This window comes from Pectinophora gossypiella, chromosome 22 (genome assembly GCF_024362695.1).
Source record: "Pectinophora gossypiella chromosome 22, ilPecGoss1.1, whole genome shotgun sequence".
NCBI lineage: Eukaryota > Metazoa > Arthropoda > Insecta > Lepidoptera > Gelechiidae > Pectinophora > Pectinophora gossypiella.
Window position 1 is genome coordinate 8,195,427 of NC_065425.1, and position 17,399 is coordinate 8,212,825.

The 17,399-nt window shown below is 40.2% G+C and overlaps 1 protein-coding gene and 1 long non-coding RNA gene across 2 annotated transcripts in view; both read left to right on the top strand.

Annotated features, from left to right (window-relative positions):
* LOC126376987 (disintegrin and metalloproteinase domain-containing protein 19) overlaps nt 1-17,399 on the top strand; it is a 130,608-nt gene that overhangs the window by 71,111 nt on the left and 42,098 nt on the right. The window lies entirely within an intron of this gene.
* On the top strand, nt 1,462-2,910 carry LOC126377293 (uncharacterized). The gene is made up of 2 exons (XR_007567835.1): nt 1,462-1,654; nt 2,682-2,910. It is a non-coding gene; the product is annotated as an uncharacterized LOC126377293 (long non-coding RNA).

The following is a 17,399-nucleotide window of genomic DNA, read 5'->3' on the forward strand; positions in this document are numbered from 1 at the left end:
TGGTTTGAGCGTAAATTAAAGAAATTCGGAAAACGGTCAAGGGTGTGTCGGGCACCATATACATTAAACAAATTAGAAGACATGTTATAGGTATTCCAGTGTTTTGTTAACGAAGGTACCTGGTTAGTGGCGTATTAATATTATTAGTCACACTCTGAGTTTAAATAAAAAGTAATTTCAAAATTTTGATTCTAATTATTCAACTAAATATTATTTCTTACTTTTATTTGACAGATTTTGAAATCGGTTTAATTTTTTAAATTACTTTTTGTGATAGTTGACAAATATTCCGTCAATAGAGTGCTGCATTGCATACCTACATAATATCTCGCCTATTTCTCATTGGGGTAGGCAGAGAACGGATTATGAGAAAGAATATGAATGAAAACATAAACATAAACAGCCTATATACGTCCCACTACTGGGCACAGGCCTCCCCTCAATCAACCGGAGGGGGTAAGGAGCATACTCCACCACGCTGCTCCAATGCGGGTTGGTGGAGGTGTTTTTACGGCTAATAGCCGGGACCAACGGCTTAACGTGCCCTCCGAAGCACGGAATCATCTTACTTTTTCGGACAATGAATGAATGAATGAAATTGGAATTAAATATTTTTGTTACAATTGTGTAACTAATTGCTTAATCTTTTATTAAAATTGTCAAAAGGTTACTAATGAGAACGTTGAGGAGTATGAGTAGCTGTTGAGAAGTTAGTCTCAACAGACTAGATGTTGTTTTCTTTTTATGGTGAATGTTGTGTTCACTTGTAATAGGCTTACACATAAGTACTGTTTTACTTTGTTTAATTATGTTCTAACTAAATGTTATAATGTAATGAAAGAAAAATTGCTCCAGGTTTTATAGTTTTGCCAGGCCGTAGGGTGTCTCCCTGATGCGGAGCAGTTTTTGAAGATCGAGAAGTATATCCATACTCAACAATACGTTCCGATTACATCCCCATACACAGTTTTTACCCACGAGACATTTTCTGAAAAAACAAAATTTTGTATGGCGGCCATCTTGTTTTTCCGCCATTTTGTTTTTTTTTCACCGGCGATTGGATTCGACCAAGATTTAAGAAGGTTTTGTGAAAAAAGAATCTTTCTAGGTGCGATAGTTTTGCCAGGCCGTAGGGTGTCTCCCTGATGAGGAGCAGTTTTCCAAGATCTGGAAGTTTTCCCATACTCACCGGGAGACCCAGATCACTTTTCTCATACATTATTTTTACCCCCCGATGCTCCTTCTGGGAGAACAATTATGTCAGTGAGTCAGTCAGTCAGTGGGTTTGCAGCTATATATAATATAACTAGATGTCGCGTGGTTCGCTCGCAGCAAGCTGCTCGCGTGTCTTGTTTTCCCGCCATTTTTTTACCGCGATAGATTTTGACCAAGACTTGAATTGGTCTCGTGAAATCAAAAAAGTTCTAGGCGCTATGGTTTTGCCAGGCCGTAGGGTGACCCCTGATGCGGAGCAGTTTTCCAAGATGACGTTCCGATCACACCCCAATACATCATTTTTACCTCTGAGACATTTTCTGGAAAAACAAAAATTTGTATGGCGGCCATCTTGTTTTTCGGCCATTTTGTTTTTTTTCACTGGCGATAAAATTTGACCAAGACTTTAATAGGCTTCGTGAAAACAAAAAAGTTCCAGGTGCGATAGTTTCGCCAGGCCGTAGGGTGTCTCCCTGATGCGGAGCAGCTTTCGAAGATCGAAAAGTATTTCCATACTCAACATGATGTTTCGATCACATTCGTCATACATAATTTTTACCCCCGAGGCATTTTCGGGAAAAACGAAAATTTTGTATGGCGGCCATCTTGTTTTTTCGCCATTTTGGTTTTTTTGCAGCAAGGATTGGATTTGACCAAGATTTAAATATGTTTCGCGAAAGAAAAATTGCTCCAGGTTTTATAGTTTTGCCAGGCCGTAGGGTGTCTCCCTGATGCGGAGCAGCTTTTGAAGATTGAGAAAATTTTCCGTACTCGACAATACACTCCGATTACATTCATACACATTAGTTTTACCTTCGAGACATTTTCTGGAAAAACAATCTTTTGTATGGCGGCCATCTTGTTTTTCCGCCATTTTGATTTTTTTTCACCCACAATAGAATTTGACCAAGATTTAAGTACGTATAGTGGAAAAATAAATGTCTCAAGTGCGATAGTTATGCCAGGCCGTAGAGTGCCGCCCTGATGCGGAGCAGTTTTCAAAGATCGAGTAGCATTTCCATAAACATCTTGAGGTCCCGATCACACACCTATACATCATTTTTACCCCCGAGACATTTTCTGGTATTTTCTGGTAAAACAATTTTTTGTATGGCGGCCATCTTGTGTTTCCGCCATTTTGATTTTTTTTCACCGGCGATTGATTTTGACTAAGATTTTAATAAGTTTAGTAGAAAAAAAAATGTTCCAGGTGCGATAGATTTGCCAGGCCGTAGGGCCTCTCCCTGATGCGGAGCAGTTTTCGAAGATTGAGAACATTTTCCGTACTCGACAAGACACTTCGATTAAGACTCCCATACATCATTTTTACCTACGAGACATTTACTGGAAAAACGATTTTTTGTATGGCGGCCATCTTGTTTTTCGGCCATTTTGTTTTTTTTTTTCACTGGCGATAAAATTTGACCAAGATTTAAATAGGCTTCGTGAAAACAGAAAAGTTCCAGGTGCGATAGTTTCGCCAGGCTGTAGGGTGTCTCCCTGATGCGGAGCAGCTTTCGAAGATCGAAAAGTATTTCCATACTCAACATGATGTTTCGATCACATTCCTCATACATCATTTTTACCCCCGAGGCATTTTCGGGAAAAACGAAAATTTTGTATGGCGGCCATCTTGTTTTTCCGCCATTTTGTTTTTTTTTCAGCGGGGATTGGATTTGACCAAGATTTAAATATGTTTCGCGAAAGAAAAATTGCTCCAGGTTTTATAGTTTTGCCAGGCCGTAGGGTGTCTCCCTGATGCGGAGCAGGTTTTCAAGATCGAGAAGTATTTCCATACTCAACAATACGTTCCGATTACACCCCCATACACAGTTTTTACCCACGAGACATTTTCCGGAAAAATAAAATTTTGTATGGCGGCCATCTTGTTTTTCCGCCATTTTGATTTTTTTTCACAGACAATAGAATTTGACCAAGATTTAAATAGGTTTTGCGAAAAAATAATCGTTCCAGGTGCGATAGTTTTGCCAGACGGTAGGGTGTCTCCCTGATGCGGAGCAGTTTTCCATGATCTGGAAGTTTTCCCATACTCACCGGAAGATTTGGATCACATCTCCCATACATCATTTTTACCCCCCGACGCTCCTTCTGGGAGAACAACCCTGTCAGTGAGTCAGTGAGTCAGTGAGTCAGTCAGTACATGGGTTTGTAGCTATATATATTATAATAACTAGATTTCGCGTGGTTCGCTCGCAGCAAGCTGCTCGCGTGTCTTGTTTTCCCGCCATTTTTTTACCGCGATAGAATTTGACCAAGACTTGAATAGGTCTCGTGAAATCAAAAAAGTTCTAGGTGCTATAGTTTTGCCAGGCCGTAGGGTGACCCCTGATGCAGAGCAGTTTTTCAAGATGACGTTCCGATCACACCCCAATACATCATTTTTACCTCTGAGACATTTTCTGGAAAAACAAAAATATGTATGGCGGCCATCTTGTTTTTCCGCCATTTTGTTTTTTTTTCACTGGCGATAAAATTTGACCAAGACTTTAATAGGTTTCGTGAAAACAAAAAAGTTCCAGGTGCGATAGTTTCGCCAGGCTGTAAGGTGTCTCCCTGATGCGGAGCAGCTTTCGAAGATCGAATAGTATTTCCATACTCAACATGATGTTTCGATCACATTCCTTATACATCATTTTTACCCCCGAGGCATTTTCGGGAAAAACGAAAATTTTGTATGGCGGCCATCTTGTTTTTCCGCCATTTTGATTTTTTTTCAGCGGGGATTGGATTTGACCACGATTTAAATAGGTTTCGTGAAAAAAATATTGTTCTAGGTTTTATAGTTTTGCCAGGCCGTAGGGTGTCTCCCTGATGCGGAGCAGTTTTTTAAGATCGAGCAGTATTGAAATACTTAACATGACGATCCGATCACATCCCTATACATCATTTTTACCCCCGAGGCATTTTCAGGAAAAACGAAAATTTTGTATGGCGGCCATCTTGTTTTTCCGCCATTTTGTTTTTTTTTCACCGGAGATTGGATTTGACCAAGATTTAAATATGTTTCGCGAAAGAAAAATTGCTCCAGGTTTTATAGTTTTGCCAGGCCGTAGGGTGTCTCCCTGATGCGGAGCAGTTTTTGAAGATCGAGAAGTATATCCATACTCAACAATACGTTCCGATTACATCCCCATACACAGTTTTTACCCACGAGACATTTTCTGAAAAAACAAAATTTTGTATGGCGGCCATCTTGTTTTTCCGCCATTTTGTTTTTTTTTCACCGGCGATTGGATTCGACCAAGATTTAAGAAGGTTTTGTGAAAAAAGAATCTTTCTAGGTGCGATAGTTTTGCCAGGCCGTAGGGTGTCTCCCTGATGAGGAGCAGTTTTCCAAGATCTGGAAGTTTTCCCATACTCACCGGGAGACCCAGATCACTTTTCTCATACATTATTTTTACCCCCCGATGCTCCTTCTGGGAGAACAATTATGTCAGTGAGTCAGTCAGTCAGTGGGTTTGCAGCTATATATAATATAATAACTAGATGTCGCGTGGTTCGCTCGCAGCAAGCTGCTCGCGTGTCCTGTGTTAGTTCGAAGCTTTTTCCCGCCATTTTTTTACCGCGATAGAATTTGACCAAGACTTAAATAGGTCTCGTGAAATCAAAGAAGTTCTAGGTGCTATAGTTTTGCCAGGCCGTAGGGTGTCTCCCTGATGCGGAGCAGTTTTCCAAGATGACGTTCCGATCACACCCTTATACATATTTTTTGACCTTGAGGAATTTTCTAGAAAAACAAAATTTTGTATGGCGGCCATCTTGTTTTTCCGCCATTTTGTTTTTTTTTTCACCGGAGATTGGATTTGACCAAGATTTAAATAGGTTTTGTGAAAAAATTATTGCTCCAGGTTTTATAGTTTTGCCAGGCCGTAGGGTGTCTCCCTGATGCGGAGCAGTTTTTCAAGATCGAGCAGTATTAAAATACTCAACATTACGATCCGATCACACCCCTATACATAATTTTTACCCCCGAGGCATTTTCAGGAAAAACGAAAATTTTGTATGGCGGCCATCTTGTTTTTCCGCCATTTTGAATTTTTTTCACCGGCGATTGGATTTGACCAAGATTTAAATATGTTATGCGAAAAAAAAATTGCTCCAGGTATTATAGTTTTGCCAGGCCGCAGGGTGTCTCCCTGATGCGGAGCAGTTTCTGAAAATCTAAAAGTATTTCTATACTCAACAAGACGTTCCGATTACAACCCCATACACAGTTTTTACCTTCGAGACATTTTCTGGAAAAACAAAATTTTGTATGGCGGCCATCTTGTTTTTCCGCCATTTTGCTTTTTTTTCAACTACAATAGAATTTGACCAAGATTTAAATAGATTTTGCGAAAAAAAATTTGATCCAGGTATAATAGTTGCGCCAGACTGTAGGGCGTCTCCCTGATGCGGAGCAGTTTTCCAAGATTTGGGATTTTTCCCATACTCACCGGGAGGTCCCGATCACACCCCCCATACATCATTTTCACCCCCCGACCCTCCTTCTGGGAGAACAATTATGTCAGTGAGTGAGTCAGTCAGTCAGTCAGTCAGTGGGTTTGTAGCTATATAATATAATAATAATAATGTATGTATGTGTACGTCTGTTGCCTCCTGCCTGTCGCTGGCAACACAATTGTAAAAATAAAATATTTAGAATATTTTTAGATAAAACGTTCAGGCAATATCAAACAGAATTGAATAGCCGACGCCTCCCGCAAAAGTGTTACAATTGTATAAAATACATATAAATAAATAGTGACAAAGAACTTACAGGTGTTTACACTTGGAAGTAAGAGCCCTCAACCTTTCACCACCAATAACACAGTCCAAAGAAGATTCGAACATATCCTAACTTCTAAACCACATCAGAATTTGTCACTAGAAGCGTTGTCATTGTCCTCTGGTTATTTCAATATAGTTTTGTGTTCGATCCCGGCCCGTGGTACATGTTTCAGGCCAAGTCAAGGCCTTGAACACTCTGGTAAATGGGTTGGCTACTAGCTTAAGTATCACCAAACCGCAGTGGAGCAGCGTGTTGAAGCATGCTTTACTCTCTCACCGATAGTAAGAAGGGAGGCTATTGTATGCTATTGTGTCTAGCAGTGGCCTGTATTATTGGATTCGTTGTTTATTGGATAACGATATTTACAATAGACAATAGTTCCAATTGGGGCGGATACAAACTTAACCTAGTTTTAGTTTGATAACTCTTAATCTAGTGCCGTCCTTCACTTACAATAAGAGGAAGAAAGAGATGCAGGTAGTTTTAGTCCTGTTAAATTAAGTTGGTGTGGAGCGAGATAGTCAATTTTAACGGGATTATTATGATAATAAGTAAGAAGAGCTGTGGTAGCCCAGTTTGTTCGCTTGACTCTCATTATGAGGCCGCAGGGTCGAATCCCAGCTGGGGTCTAAACCAATGAATTTAGAATTTGTTTTCGATTTCGTGTTTGGATTATCAATGATTATCACGTACTCAGCAGTGCAGGAAAACATAGTGAGGAAACCCACATTATCAAGAAATGCGTTTCGAAGGTATGTGACCTAACCTGTATTGGGCTGGTTTTCCCTTCGCAGCTTGAAAGGCAGTCGCTTTTGTAAAAACTGGACCTGTCAAATCTTCAGGTTAGGTAAGCGGATCCTGTGAGAAATGGGATAACGGTAGGGACGCGATGATATTGTGATAATAAGTAGAATAGACATCATCATCATCATCAGCCCATTAACGTCCCCACTGCTGGGGCACGGGCCTTCCCTATGGATGGATAGGGAGATCGGGCCTTAAACCATCACGCGGGCCCAGTGCGGATTGATGATTATTAACGACTGCTAATGCAGCCGGGACCAACGGCTTAACGTGCCTTCCGAAGCACGGAGGAGCTCGAGATGAAAACTTTTTTTATTTTTGTGGTCACCCATCCTATGACCGGCCTTTGCGAAAGTTGCTTAACTTCAACAATCGGAGACCGAGCGCGTTAACCGCTGCGCCACCGAGCTCCTCGACCGCCCGACCCCGAATAGGCCACAATAATAAATAATATTATAATATTATTTTATTATACATATTTATTTATTTATTTATTTATTTATTTATTTATTTATTTATTTATTTATTAGGTTTGCCAACAGACAAAAACACTTATTAAGTGTCAAAAGTTCCCCAAATCTCGCACCCCACCACGCCACACGTCTTCATTACACCCTGTCACTATACAATGTGATGATTTATCGTCATCATTGTCATTGGCCCTGTCTACGCTGATTGCCTTGTTTGTCATTACAAATGGTTTGACTGGATACTCTATTGGTTTGACTTCTATTGTGGAATTGTTCGGGAGAATTGGGTTTTTGCTTGTTTAGTGTAATATTTTTTCTTTATATGTTTCTTCTTTCACCCTAAAGTTGCCTGGCAGAAATTGCTGTTTAGCAATAAGGCCGCCTATTGTACTTATATTTTATTCGCATATTTATGTCCTTTGTATATGTTGTTGTGCAATAAAGTATTATTGATTGATTGATTGATGTTTAGTGTTTACCTATATACATTTATTAAAACTAATCTTAGATCATCGTCATCATTAATTTAAGATCCACGCTCTTGTCAGTGTCGCATTCTCCATGTTACTTTTTTAAGGGAAAATAGGACAGTGGTTTCCCTCTTGCCTTCCGCCCCGCAGAACTCTGTCTGACGCGACCGAGTCTATTTCAAAGCCATACTAGGACTCCTGTCCTCCGCCTCTAAATAGTACTGACAGTTACTGCTGCCCTTTGTCAGGTTCCAGGTCCACAAAACAACTTGGCCCATAAGAGTAATAAAACTTCCTGGCCCACCGACTTCGGAACTGCGTTCAACGGTCGACTGCGTCTGCGCAGGTTTGCTTTCGCAATTCAAATTCAACTATAACTCGATTACATTACCCGCTTTCCAGTTTTCCTAACACTTTCACACCAGCAATAACTGCTGCATTAAAATGTATGTACTTCATTAGCCGGTGGTGCTAATTTCTTTGTGAGTGTAAGATGTTGGAGGGAATTTATTTTCTGACTTTGTGTGTTTCGAAAGCATTACTTTCTACGCATGCGTGGTCGGGGACAAGAAGAAATACTTTCAATGTTCATTGTTGCCAAGTCGACTTTGAAATGCAGCTTCATTTTAAATCTTCTATAACATAATTGCCATTATAACATAACATTTATTTATTTATGTATTATCTAAAGTACTCAATACACAATCATTACAGGTACATACCTATTGCGACATATGTAAACAATATACTTATTTCTATAATATACTTAGAATACTGTGTACCACATCATCATCATCAGACGTACGACGCCCACTGCTGGGCATAGGCCTCCCCCAAGGATCTCCACGACGATCGGTCCTGCGCTGCCCGCATCCAGCACTCCACACACACCACCACACACATACCACACACACCACATACCACACCACACATATGTGGTGGTGTACCACATATATAACATAAAAACAATCTCTATTTTTTATAAATAACAGTACTATTTAAATCATTAAGATAACTAAAATCATAACTAACTATTAAGAATAACATAAGCTCGCGACTATATCCCAATTGGGGTTGTCAGAGGTACATCTATGGCAAGATGAACTAAGTACCATCACCTCACCTCACCGACTTCTGTTAGACCAAAAATGGTCGTGTTTACTATGATTATGGCCGTCAGGTATCGGAATACGACAACTTCAGTCCAACACGATGCTCCACTGGAGATTCATAAAAATAAAGTTGCTTTTTTTTAAATCTTATTCCGCATAATACTTACATGAAATCGGTTTTTCACACCAATTAAGCAATATACTTATAAATATTCGTACATAAACCCACGCTATGACGAGACTATAGACTTGAATTTGCTTCAATCAAGACACACGTTTCTTGCTTTTTTGTTTCTTTATGTATGTATTACTATGATGTTCTTGTCGATGCGACATGCTTACCCTAAAACAGGCTAAGCAGCTAGATACACCCCCAAACACTGTTTTAGGATCAGTGTCATTACAAAATAAAATATATCATGCCCGGCCGAGCAGAAGTAGGTTAATCTTAAGTCACACACACGATAAAATCTTTGGGCCGGCAACCCAGACACAGAACAAATATTTGCCCGGCACGGAATAGAATCCGGGACTCTTTGCACAAGTGACTTGAGTAGACGTCGTAAAGATTAAACGAGGGTAGTTTTAAAACTGTCTAATACCTTCCTACATCACGAGATGACTTCCCGAACCATTAATTCTGCAATAAATTACATAAATTGTTCCTGAATTCCAAAGCCCTCGATTGCTTAACTGCTACAATTTCTCGATTCAATAAGTATTAAGTCGATCGATTGTAACTGTGGGACGACAAATCGCCGGAAAATAGCGGGACTGCCTCGATTACCTTTCCCACATTAGGAAGTCCAATCGAGCGAGGCGTTTAGTTAGCAACGCTTTGAGGTGTGTCGTAGATTCACACGCCTACTATCCCTAGTGGGGTAGCTAGAGCCTTTAATACGAAATCCTAAGATTAATGTGATGACCCATATTGTGACTGGTGATCAGCCCATTACCCATATAATAGTCCATCAAGTTAGAAAGGACCCGATTCCTCTGTCGGTTTTTACGACATGCCAAGTAAAAGCCTCCTTTTATCTTTACACGCTCTTACGGAATTTTAACGGAGCCGTTGTAGCCCAGTTGGTAGAACGCTAGCCTCTCACTTTGGTAGGAATCCAGCAGGTTCGAATCCAGCGCAAGCCTAAACCAATGATTATCGAATTTGTTTGGATCATAAATTATTATCACGTGCTCAGCGGTGAAGGAAAACATCGTGAGCCCACATTCCCGAGAAATGTATTTTCTGATTTTCCCTTCGCGGGTTGGACGGTCTGTCTGGCAGTCGCTTCTGTAAAAAACCGGACCTGTCAAATGTTCACGTTAGGTAAGCGGACCCTGTGAAAAAAGGGATAATGCTAGGGAGATGATGCTCTTACGGAATTTTAAGCCCTAGGTACAGTCATGAGCAATATCATGTACCCACTAGAACCCTGCCGCACTATCATATTTGACATTTAATGAGACTTACGGTTTAATTTGTCAAAAAAGTTAATGTGACATGGTTTCAAAGTGTATACATATTAGTACTCGTGACCGTACGGTCTTTTGTAAAATGATCACGTGGACGACACTAGAACGTTTTGGTTGTGCTTTTGTCCATGTCAGCCTTTCAAATAGTGTTTGTGATTTATTTGTTAGTTTATTAGCTTGTTGACTGAGTCTAGCCTAGATCCTAAACCAGTAACACCAATTGTCCAAATACAAGAGCGCGTAACGCAGGAGAGGTCAAGCACTCCCGTCTAGCCGTATTCAGCTCTGACTCACTACCAGCACATCGACTGCAACATTACCATTACCGTCAGAAACTCCCACTGTGACATACATTATGTTCACACGAGTTGCCCTCTATAACCGCATTTGTAAATTTGTCAAAACACCATGTCATTGTTACTTGAAGAAGAAAAACGTAACTGTCAAATGTGAGTGTATAAATTTGTGCTTTATTGTAGTTGTTATTATGGTTGGTATTGATTTGTTTGAAGTAAAGTCGTTAGGTTTGTAAATGAAGGGAGTTTAAAACGATTAATTGCAAAGGATATGCGAGCTGGACTAGGTGGCATGTGTTGAATTAAACAAGTGTTAAGTTCGCATTAATACCGTTTGCTGTGACGTGTGGCTGGAGATTAGCAATTAGTAACATCTGTGTATTAGATTCATATGCAGATGGGCATTCTAGTGTACAAGTAGATTGACCATAAAACGATTGTTTCTAACCTTTTTGTTTGCAATAAATAGTAGGAGCAGATCAGACGGCGCTTATTTCTATTACTCTGTGTCGTGTAGGTATAAGCACACCTCGGACACTTCATACAAACAGCCTCGTTTTACACAAACAATAGACATTGACGTCACACACACAGCGCATCTGTGTGTGTGACGTCTGACGCCATACGATAGAAGACTAAAGTTAAACCGAGGGGGTGAGGTAAAGCTCGCTCAGCCGATGGTGGTGAGAGGAGAGTTGCCGTTCTATACGTCACACGAATGTTTTCACTGTCTTCTTCTAAGTTGTGGGTGGATGACCAACCCCAGTCGCAATATGTTATGTTTTTAATGTCGTACGAATGTAGAAACAGACCTATTACGTATTTTTTATGGCCATAATTATTTTGACCGTATGAACAGTTCAGGACCGCTGAAGGTCAATATCGTTATAAAACATACATGTTTAAAATCGAACTACAAATTATTGAATTTAATTCTTACTTAGTTACAATAAACCTACGTATATTATGCTTTCATCCTACATACGTCCCACAAAGCACTGACTTAAATTATAAATAACATATACTTATCCTTTCCTTTAAAATAAATTCATAAGTCTGCAACTTTTATCGCCTATTTTTGCATGAACTTTAAGCGCTCGACAATTGACATTTAGGTGTGCTGAGCTTGAATGCCTACAGTCCAAGGCCGGTAACTCTTCCGTGTTTGATAACGAAAGGTCATGCACCATCGTACATGTGTGATGTGATTAGCAACATTTCAGCCCTTTGATAAGATGAGTGGTACGCTCCATTGCATGCGATATTACTCAAACATAATTTGTAACACACGCCTGTATCCCCCAAAGGGTAGGCAGAGGTGTGTAATACACTCACTCGTCCCCAGCTATTTTTAAGTCCCATGTAATAGGCAGCGAGCCTATTGCTATTAATCGGCATAATTAGGAATGTTATTATTAATTGAATAACATACATAAATGCACGCCTATTTCCCACCGGAGTAAGTAGACATACTATGGAATTTTACTTGCTTCGATCCTGACACACTTCTCTTGCTTCCTCCTCATTCATCAATAGTTTCATACACACACGCCAGTTCAGAGTAGATCGTAGTAATTGAATAACACTTTGATTACAACATTTACTGTGAGAACTTCCTTCCTTATCAATACATTACATTATTAACAACACTTCAACAAGTGCATTGACATAAAAAATGTTATTTTTATCGTAATTACAAAGTTCTAGTGGAAATGAATCATTATAACGTTATCACATAGTTAAACTGTTTGTGGTTTTTATACAATAAACACTAAGTCAAACAGTGTAACTCATCGGTCGGAGAGAAATTACTATTATACACACAAACTTTGATAAACTTGTGGTGGATTTATGAATGAGTTTTTTTTACAATAATCAACATTCATAGTGCATCCTATATGAGCGATGGGATAGTCCTCAGTCACTATACAATTCATATTCTTCTGTTTTGAAGCTCTAACCTGATAAGGGGAGGTTTGCTGGCCACGTCTTTCCCTCAGCGATACAGCTTTCGATGTGGTAGTAGTTTTACAGCCAGTTAGATAATTTTTGACGTTCCAAAAGCGCTAACTATGTAAGCCAATTTTGAAGAATAAGTATTTTTGAATTTTTGAAAGGACATGAGTGTGTAAACATTGTACATTTTACCTAATATATCATAAACAACACATTACGAATGAATGGGTCTTTTTTTAGTCTATTGCCTCTGCCACCCATCATCATCATCAACAGCCTATACACGTCCCACTGCTGGGCACAGGCCTCCCCTCAATCAACCGGAGGGGGTATGGAGCATACTCCACCACGCTGCTCCAATGCGGATTGGTGGAGGTGTTTTTACGGCTAATAGCCGGGACCAACGGCTTAACGTGCCCTCCGAAGCACGGAATCATCTTACTTTTTCGGACAATCAGGTGATTCAAGCCTGAAAAGTCCTTACCAAACAAAGGACAGTCTCACAAAGTGATTTCGACAATGTCTCCATCGGGAATCGAACCCGGACCTCCAGATCGTGAGCCTAACGCTCTAACCACTAGACCACGGAGGCTGTTAAAAATAAAACATCTTGTGAATTGCAATTTTAGTTTTCTAGGTTACTCATTGCCAAAACTAATGTAATTTTAACTTATTAGTATTATTATTTGTATGTCGTTTCCATATCTCGGGTCTATGGAGTCGCGGACTTTTGAAGCCAACACGTAGAGGCCCCTTAAGACAATTTACACTAAATGTTGTGTGACACCAACCGCCGATTATCCCTGTATGCACTATGGGAGTGCAAAAAGTAAAGACAATCCCCGGTTCGTGTAGGACTATTGCAGATTATGAGGACAAAGGGAACTGGGCTATTGGGTTGGGAGTTAGTGGAGATACTGGGGCTACGGGGGACTATGGCGCCTGCTCGACCAATGTTAACAACAAATATTAGTATTATTAGAGTTATTATTTTATCTTAAGTAAAATTTTAAATAATACTGTTAGTTCGAACATTATAGACGGTGTGTAAAGGCGATCATTCATTGCACGTGTGTGAAAAAATCCGTACTTTAACGATACGGCTTACCTGTCACGTTGCTCTTACAGAAAGCTCAAGTGAAGCGTAGGTACTTAGTTCATCTTGCGATCTACCTCTAACTAACCTAATGGGAAATATAGTGGTAAACTTATGTTAAACTGTTGTTACGTTATTATTACTGTCTCTCTTTCTCCTGTGGCTCTATTTGCTGATCTTTTATGTGCTCTATCTCTATCTGAAGTGTGAAATAGTATAGGTACCTGCATCTTTTAGATTTTCAGTATTTATAACAACACAACCGCAAGCTACACCAGCTAATTACCAATAAAAGCCAAGCGCCACGGACCACAAAACCCACCAAAATAAAAAATAAAATGGCAGCCAATTAAAAAAAAACAAAAGCGAAATTCACATAGAAGCACCTGCTGAATAAATCAATATACAATGAGTCAGCGTTTGCAGCTGTTTAGTTGTAGGATGCGCGTGGGCATTCGCGCGTTTCAACAGACTTTACTACCACTTGCCCAAGTCTAGGTGCCGTCTGTCGACCTACCTACTCCGTGTCTATGGCTAATTAAATTTCTAGCTAGAGACTGTTCGTAGATTGGTTTTGCATTAATGTTTCGTTTGTTAAAAGCGGTACGCTATGATGGCCGTTTGGACGTTTGTCCGCTCATGAAGTTTCGTATTTATTAGTACTACGCTGTAGGAAAACAATGCTGTTCTTTATGGTCATTAGTGACGTGGAGTTAAAATCGATGATTGAGGGTAGGCCTGTGCCCAGCAATGGAACGTAATATAGGCTGTTTATGTACTCACAGTTTGCTGAGAAATCACTATGATCTAACTTTTGCATTTAACACTACATAATAGTTTTTCACCTCAACCTCAACAGTTGCAAAGGCGGAAATGGGAGCCGACGGAACGGCAATGCAGGACGGAAGAGGCGAGTCACAGGGACTGTAACCTGGAACTTGACAGAGGGCAGCAGTAACTGTCAGTACTATTCAGTGGCGGAAGACAGGAGTCCTAGTACGGCTTTGAAATAAGAGTACTCGGAGCGCCATCCCACTCGCGTCAGAGTTTTTTTTTTTTTATTTTATTTTTTAATTAAGTACTGCAGGACGGAAGGCAAGAGGGAAACCACTGCAGTATTTTTCCCTGAAAAGTAGCATGGAGAATGCTACACCGACCATAACGTGGCTCATAAATTAGTGATGATGAGTAGTTTTTCAAGTGTCAAGTTAGATGAATATTGATTATAATCCTGCTTGCAAAGTTGTTGTAATATAATGTAGTTCTAAGAAAAAATGCAAATTACAAGTGTGTCATCATTTTCTGCTTACAAAGGTAAATAATCGTTTTCAAAGGTTCCACCAATTTATAAAATTGATCACCAGTTATTACTCATTCACATAACATTTACTCAAAGACGAATTACAACTTAACACTTACGTGTCATCTTATTTACAACCCACATAAACACAACGTTGTCTATAACCCGAACACATTACGTAGGCGCCTTGCTAGAACAACCTCCTTGACGCAAGGTGTCTAGTTAATTTGCATGGGTTATGTTTATCGTCGTAAAACCATCCGGTCGATTGTTCGTCTGAGAAAATCTGCGAGATCGAGGGAAATTATCTGAGTCACTGAGTTACTGAATGAGTCATAGTAAGGCTACGTTTACATTTACGAGCGTGCGCGCGAGCGAGTTTGACAACGTCTGTCTGTTTGTGTCTGTGTCTGTGCGTGTGTGTCTGTGCGCGCTCGTGTGTGTGTGTGTGTGTGTGTGTGTATAGCCTTCGGCCGGGTGCCGACCTCACCCCCTCTGGGTCTTACTTTAGTCTTAATTGGCCGTAAGCAGATAAGGAGTAAGGAGGTTAGTGCGCGTTACTGCTTCTCACTCGCACTTACGTGTTAGGCGGCACACGGTAAGAATTTTTGTACGGTGTCTCCACGACTATGCGTAACTACATAACATAACATCACGCCTATATCCCGAAGGGGTAGGCAGAGGTTTATTGCCATAAACCGGACACAAATCCTGGAAATCGAGTGATGTTAATTATCTGTGAACTTTTTCTCGGTAACGCGTGGAGATATGAAGTTGAAATTAACATGTAATACTTATGTCTGCGGTCCCTTGAAGCTCTAAAAAAAAATCAAGCGGAGTCTTTTGTAAATATTTCCTTTTATTTTGGTCCAATAAATCAAATCTTCAGGTTAGGTAAGCAGACCCTATGAAAAACGGGATAATGCGAGGGAAATGAATGAATGATCTTGGTGCAATAAAGTATTGTAATTGTATTTGTACCTATGTTGAAGAGGTTCGATTTCCCCGCGTCCGCTCATCCAATGTATGTGGGCGGTTACAGCTATCGGCAGATCAGGTAGCGTTGTTTTGTAGCACGTGCCACAATGTTTGGTCCTCGTTACACGTGACCCGAGCTAGGCGCCTTTGTGCGTCTGCTAATCAGGTGAGGTAATAGATAAGCCATCTGATAGGCGTATGCAATCTGTTACGCTCAGGTTTAAAGCATGTGTCAGATTTGTTACAGACGCAATGAGTTTTATTACGAATTAAGCGGGATGGAGACAATGAAATAGCAACAACATAACATAGCCTCAGGTATTTACCCGAAGGAGGCAGAGGTGTAAACAGTACAACGATTACCGACCCACGCGACCTATCTTCTTCTATCGTGTGGGTTGTGAGGTGAATTACCAACCCCATCAACCCTAGTGTCAGAGTTATTATTGAGCTGCCAAAGGCCCCTGACATGGCACATGTAGCGACTACTCACTAACATCAGTAAGTAGTAACCGGGACCAACGGCTTAACGTGCCTTCCGAAGCACGGATCGTCTTACTTTTTGGACAATCAGGTGATCAGCCTGTAATGTTCTAACCAAACTAGAGATCTCAAAGTGATTTTTGTGATATATCCCCACCGGGATTCGAACCCGGGACTCAACCACTGGACCACGGAGGTCCTACGCGACCTATGTTTAAGTCCCATGTAATAGGGGCGAGCCTATTGCCATTAACCGGACACAAATCCCGGAAACTACGATTTTTATTATGTAATTAGGTATTAAGATAGGTAGGTTCTATCGATATAAAACATATATTTCGTTTATGTTATCAAGAGAAGAATAGTTCTTGGATTGGTTGACTTTCGCGACATGCTAAAATCAAATATATTATACTTTATTGCACCAAAGTGAGCTTATGCTATATGTCGCCGATAGGAGACCTTTTTAATATGATTTACTTTTTACTTGTTTCTATTCTTTTATATTTTTTCTATTCTTTTTTCTATATTTGAATTTGGATATTATTTTGTTTTTACGTTTTGACATTACAGTTTTTCTCAAAATCTCAAACCGAATGGTTTTATTTTTCACACTACATTTGTTATGCGTTATGCTTATAAAGTTCGTAATGCGCGACTTTATCGCGCAGGTGATGCGTGATGTTTAAAAAATATCACGTGTTTGATTCCCTGTGTTGCATGTGACCTGATGAGACGAATGCTCGTGTCATAAAGTTGTAACATTCGCTGCATACATAAAGTCGAGCTGGTATTCCTATTGGTGTGGGCAGACACAGTATAATCATTCATCACCAGCCCATTAACGTCCCCACTGCTGGGGCATAGGCCTTCCCTATGGATGGATAGGGAGATCGGGCCTTAAACCACCACGCGGGCCCAGTGCGGATTAGTGGTTATTAACGACTGCTAATG